This window comes from Nicotiana attenuata, unplaced genomic scaffold, assembly GCF_001879085.1.
Source record: "Nicotiana attenuata strain UT unplaced genomic scaffold, NIATTr2, whole genome shotgun sequence".
Taxonomy (NCBI): domain Eukaryota; kingdom Viridiplantae; phylum Streptophyta; class Magnoliopsida; order Solanales; family Solanaceae; genus Nicotiana; species Nicotiana attenuata.
In genome coordinates this window covers 376,603-382,939 of record NW_017670928.1, presented here as the reverse complement: position 1 = coordinate 382,939, position 6,337 = coordinate 376,603, and the positions used below count along the sequence as shown (strand labels likewise).

At 42.9% G+C, this 6,337-nt stretch overlaps 1 pseudogene; it reads right to left on the bottom strand.

Moving 5' to 3' along the window:
* Positions 1–262: 262 nt before the first annotated feature.
* On the bottom strand, positions 263–4,519 carry LOC109244557 (annotated as a pseudogene).
* Positions 4,520–6,337: the final 1,818 nt, after the last annotated feature.

Below are 6,337 nucleotides of genomic sequence, written 5' to 3'. Positions count from 1 at the left end.
CACCCCAATTTGAACCAAACTTTCTGCATCTGTGCAGCAAACTTCACATGGTGGTTTTTCTTCCTTTTTTTATGCATCCCTACCAAGTGCTGTGATCTTTTGAACCCCCTGCATTCTAACACACATTTTAAATTGCTCAAGTAAATCTATCTATCAAAAACTAAAAATTCTAAGAATAAAAGAGTGTTACCACACATGGGTTGCCTCCCATGAAGCGCTTGATTTAATATCGCGGCACGACGAAGTTGAGGTTCCTTTGGTTTCATTCAATGGTCGGACATGGACCATCTTTGAGAGCCAGCTGCTCCACCAAATGTTTCTCTCTATCAGTGCCCAAGTAGTGCTTGATGCGTTGGCCATTTACCTTGAATGTCCGGGACCCATCTGTTGATTCTAATTCCACCGCTCCATAAGGAGAGACATTGACCACTTTGAATGGACCGGACCATTTTGATTTAAGCTTTCCCGGAAATAATTTGAGCCTTGAGTTAAAGAGCAAGACCAAATCACCCGTCTTGAACTCTCTTTTCAAGATCTTCTTGTCATGGACAAACTTCATCCGTTCTTTGCACACAGCTGCACTTTCATAAGCATGGAAACGGAATTCCTCCATTTCATTGAGTTGTGTCAACCTCAAATTTGCAGCTTCACCCCAATCCAAGTTCAGCCTTTTTAGAGCCCACATAGCTTTGTGTTCCAATTCTACAGGTAGATGACAAGCTTTGCCGAAGACTAACCGATATGGAGATGTACCAATAGGAGTTTTGTACGCCATGCGGTATGCCCACAATGCATCATCTAACTTCCTTGACCAGTCTGTCCTGTTTGCATTAACAGTTTTTGCTAGAATGTTCTTAATCTCCCGATTGGAAACCTCAACTTGACCACTAGATTGGGGATGATAAGTTGTGGCCACCTTGTGCTTGACGCCATACTTTTCTAGCAGCCCCGTGAAAGCCTTGTTACAAAAGTGAGACCCACCATCACTAAGAATGGCCCTAGGTGTGCCAAACCGAGTGAATATGTTTTTCTTCAAGAACGCGGTCACACTTCTTGCCTCATTGTTAGGCAAAGCAATTGCCTCAACCCATTTTGACACATAGTCCACAGCTACCAAGATATATTTCATCCCATAAGAGCTCACAAATGGACCCATAAAGTCGATGCCCCACACATCGAAGATTTCTATCTCCATCACAAAGTTCATAGGCATTTCATGCCTCTTGGAGATTGATCCTTGCCTTTGACATTGGTCACAAGCTTTGACAATTTGATTGGCATCATGATAGATTGTCGGCCAATAGTAACCACATTCAAGTACCTTGGCCGCCGTTCAATTTCCCCCATGATGACCCCCAACCGGCGAGTCATGGCATGCTTTTAGAATAGGCATAACTTCTTCTTCGGGAACACATCTTCGGATGATGTTGTCGGCACAAACACGGAACAAGTATGGCTCTTCCCAATAATATTGCCGACAATCTCTCAAGAACTTCTTCTTTTGATAAGACTCCAACCCCTCCGGAATAAGGTCACTCACCAAATAGTTAGCAATGTCGGCATACCATGGAGCAAAAGTGCTAGATAGTGCCAAGATATGTTCATCCGGGAATGCATCATTGATTTCAAGATCTCCCCTTGGTCCCTGCTTCCTCGAGCCTTGGTAATTGATCCGCTACTTGATTTTGAGTTCCCTTCCGATCCTTGACCTCGAAGTCAAACTTTTGCAGCAATAAAACCCATCGAATCAACCGTGGCTTTGCATCCTTCTTTCCCATAAGATAGCGAAGAGCAGCATGATCCGTATACACTATCACTTTGGATCCCAACAAATAAGCCCGGAATTTCTCAAAGGCATAAACAATGGCAAGAAGCTCCTGTTCAGTCACCGTGTAATTCATTTGCGCCCCGTTGAGTGTCTTGCTTGCATAATAGACCGGGTGGAGAACCTTGTTGTGACGTTGTCCAAGCATTGCTCCAATAGCTACACCACTAGCGTCACACATGAGCTCGAAAGGAAGAGACCAATCGGGTGTGACAATAATAGGTGACGTGGTGAGCCTGAGCTTTAATTCATCAAACAATTTGAGGCATTTTTCATCAAACACAAATTTGGCGTCTTTCTCAAGGAGTTTGCACATAGGATTTGCAATTTTGGAAAAATCCTTGATGAACCGCCTATAAAATCCGGCATGCCCCAAGAAACTTCGAACACCCTTTACAGAAGTAGGTGGAGGAAGCTTGGAAATAATCTCGATCTTAGCCCGGTCAACCTCAATGCCATGCTTTGAAATTTTATGCCCCAATACGATGCCTTCATCCACCATGAAATGGCATTTCTCCCAATTTAGCACAAGGTTGGTTTCCTCACATCTCTTAAGCACTTGTCTAAGATTGTTAAGACAATGCTCAAAAGAGTCACCTACTACCGAGAAGTCATCCATGAAGACCTCTAGAAAATCCTCCACCATGTCGGAGAAAATGGACATCATGCATCTTTGAAAAGTAGCCGGAGCATTGCACAAACCAAATGGCATCCGACTAAAGGCAAAAGTTCCATAGGGACAAGTGAATGTTGTTTTCTCTTGATCCTCCAATGCGATGTTGATTTGGTTGTAGCCGGAATATCCGTCAAGGAAACAATAGAATGACCTTCCCGCTAGCCGATCAAGCATTTGATCAATAAAAGGCATAGGGAAATGGTCTTTGCATGTTGCACTATTGAGCTTCCGGTAATCCATACACACCCTCCAACCGGTCACCGTTCTTGTTGGGATGAGCTCATTTTTATCATTTTCAATTACGGTCATGCCTCCCTTTTTCGGTACACATTGCACCGGGCTCACCCAAGAACTATCGGCAATAGGGTAGACCACCCCGGCATCCAACCACTTGATGATTTCTTTTTTTACCACCTCTTGCATTGACGGGTTCAACCGTCGTTAATGCTCCACACTTGGCTTCGTGTCACTCTCCAATTGGATCTTGTGTTCACAAATTCCCGCGGGAATCCCTCGGATGTCTGCAATTGTCCATCCAATGGCTTGCCTATGCTCCTTCAAGACTTCCAATTATTGCTCTACCTGCAAATCATTTAACAAAGAAGAAACAATTACGGGTAAAGTATCATTAGATCCAAGAAATTTATACCTTAGGTGCGGGGGGAGTGGCTTGAGCTCTAGTTGTGGTGGCTCAATGATTGATGGATTGGCGGGAGGTGTGGCCCTATTCTCCAAGTCAAGAGAAAGCTTTGCCGGAGTATAGGTGTAGGATCCAAGACCCTCCAATGCATTTACCGACTCCATGTACCCATCCATGTCTTCACCATCAAAATTTACCAAGATTGCCGCCAATGCCTCACCAAGGAATTGTTCTTCCATTTTCAATTCGACGGCATCTTCCACCTCATCAACAACATCTATCACTGAAATGCTCTCATACTCATGGGGTAACTTCATACCCTTGCTCACTTGAAATGTGACTTCTTCATCATTCACCCGGAATTTGATTTCGTTCCGCTCCGAATCCATGAGTGCTCTTCCTGTGGCTAGGAATGGTCTCCCAAAATGATAGGTATTTCTTTATCAACCGCACAATCAAGAATTACAAAGTCGGCGGGCAAATGGAATTTTCCAACTTTCACAATCACATCATCAACAATTCCTACCGGTCGCTTAATGGAACGATCGGCCATTTGTAATCTCATGCTTGTTGGCCTTGGCATGCCTAATCCCGCTTGCTTATAAATGGCAAGTGGCATCAAGTTGATGCTAGCCCCATTGTCACAAAGGGCTCTTGCAAATTCACGCGCCCCGATAGTGCATGGAATAGTAAAGGCTCCCGGGTCCTCTTTCTTTTGGACAAGGGTTGTGGCAATAATAGAGCTAACCCGGTGAGTCATGTTTACCACCTCATTCTTTGTGGTCCTCTTCTTGGTGATCAAATCCTTCAAATATTTAGCAAACCCCGGCATCTCTTGAAAAGCTTCCACAAAAGGAATATTCACCGTTAATTGCTTGAGGATGTCGTAGAATTTTTCAAGTTTGCTATCATCAATCTTTCTTGCGAGCCTTTGAGGAAATGGGGGAGGAGGTCTAGGAATAGGTGGAAGAGCTTTTGGTGTCTCTTTCACTTTTTCCTTCACCTCTTCCCGGTTCTCTTTTTGCACTTTCAACTCCTCCGGAATCTTTTCAACCTCGACAACAATTGGCTCTTCAACCTCAACCCTTTGTTCGGACTCTTCTTCTTCAACCGTTTGTTCACCCTCTCTGTGTAGCACTTTCCCACTCCTAGTAGTGATCGCCATGATGTGAGAAGTTGGGCCACTCCCACTACCTCTTGGATTTGCAACCGTGTCACTAGGGAGTGTTCCCTTTTGTTTTGGATTTTGCTCTTTGGAGAGGTCTCTCATTTGCATCTCCAATTTTTGGATGGAGGCGGTATGAGATCCAACAACCTCGGTCATGTTCCTCATGGAAGCATCGGATTTTTCTTGATTTTGCAACACTCGCTCAAGCATAGCTTCCAACTTAGATTCACTAGAGGACCCTTGGTTCGAATATTGACCCTTTGGAGGAACATAGGGGTTTGAACTCCGGTTAGAAAAGTTGTTGTTGTTATTCAAATTCCCTTGGTTTGAGCCACCTTGGTCATGTCTCCATTGTTGGTTGCCTTGCCCTTGCGGGTTTGGCCTCTATTGACTTTGTTGCCCTTGACCCTGATAATGTTGTCTTTGATACCCTCCTTGAGGGTTGTTGATGTAATTAGCTTCTTCAAACTCTTCATTGAAGATGGGTTGCACATCCTCGACTACATTCACCTTTTTTGTTTGATTTTCCGTGAACATTTTTGTCAACACATTTACATTTTTGGCCAACCCTGCAATTATTTGGTCCCTCTCTTGATTCTCCTTGATCAAGTTGGTCAAGGAAGGAGAACCATATGCAACTCCGCCCGAAGTATCCTCAGAATGCCAAGCTTGATTGTGTTTTGCCATCTTGTCAAGTTTTGCGTAACTCTTGCAAAAGACTTGTCCATAAACGATCCGTCCGCCGCATTCTTCGCTATAGCTTGGTTCATAGGATCCAAACCCATATAAAATTTCTCTAGCAAGATGGAATCTGGAAAACCATGATTTGGAGACCTCACCAAATATAATTTGAATCGATCCCATGCCTCATGTAGGTGTTCCCCTGGTTGTTGCTTGAAGAAGAAAATCTTATCTCGAAGCTCAGATTTCTTGCTCTGTGGGAACCATTTTGCTAGAAATGCCCGGACAAGTTCGGGCCAAGACCGAATGGAATTTGGTGGCAAATTTTGAAGCCACCTCCTTGCGTCTCCAGCTAGTGAGTACTTGAAGACCCTCAACCTTAGGGCATCATCTGAGACATTGTTTTGCTTATGCATAGCACACACTCCCAAGAAGTTCCTAAGATGTTGTGTTGGATCATCATCAGTAGAATTCCTGAAAAACCCCTCCGCTTTAAGCATTAGGATTAGACCATGTTCCACTTTGAAAGTTGAGGCACCAATAGCCGGAGGTACAATAGCATTTGTATCATCAATGTACTCATCTATGTCCGCAAAAGGATTTTCTTCCACTTCTTCCTCGTAGTCAGACATGTTTTCCTATCAACACCAAGCACATCAAGCGAAGAGTGATGGAATAGAATAAGACGTAAAGTAAAGCACACACTAAATAGTAATTTCAAAACCGTATTCCCCGGCAACGGCGCCAAAATTTGATACGCTCAAATTACACTTTTATAAATTGTGTAAGGCGGTCGATGTCAAATATCATAACCCAACAAGGTTGGGGTCAAATTTCAAAGGGAATATGTGTGAAAAGGTTACTAGAATAGTGTGTTGCTCGACTAAAGTCGTAATTCTATCCAGTTAATGGTAACAATAGTGTGAATTAATAGTGACAAGAGTACGAATTGAGTTTGTTTGAAGTAACAACTAGTTGGAATATTAAGAGTGTGAATGATTTGGATTAAAGAAACCAAGGTTGTGTCCCCTTTTTATGAAATGTAATGCTATCGGTGTTAATATGATATATTTCTAATGGTCGGCCCTTTTGATATGCAAATGATATCTAAGCGACTACCCAATATTCCCAATAGTTGGATAGTATTTCCTCTTTATAATTTTTCCAAATGTAAAAGAGTTGCAATTAATAACAATCAATATATGCCAAATAAAACCCACATATCCCTAAGCGATTTTATTAAACAAGGTTTAAAGCCTTGAGTCTTTGATATTTACTTCTACCAAATTCTAACCCACTTTCCCAAGCAAAGTAGAATTTAATGGCACTTGTTAATGTTTGCAACCA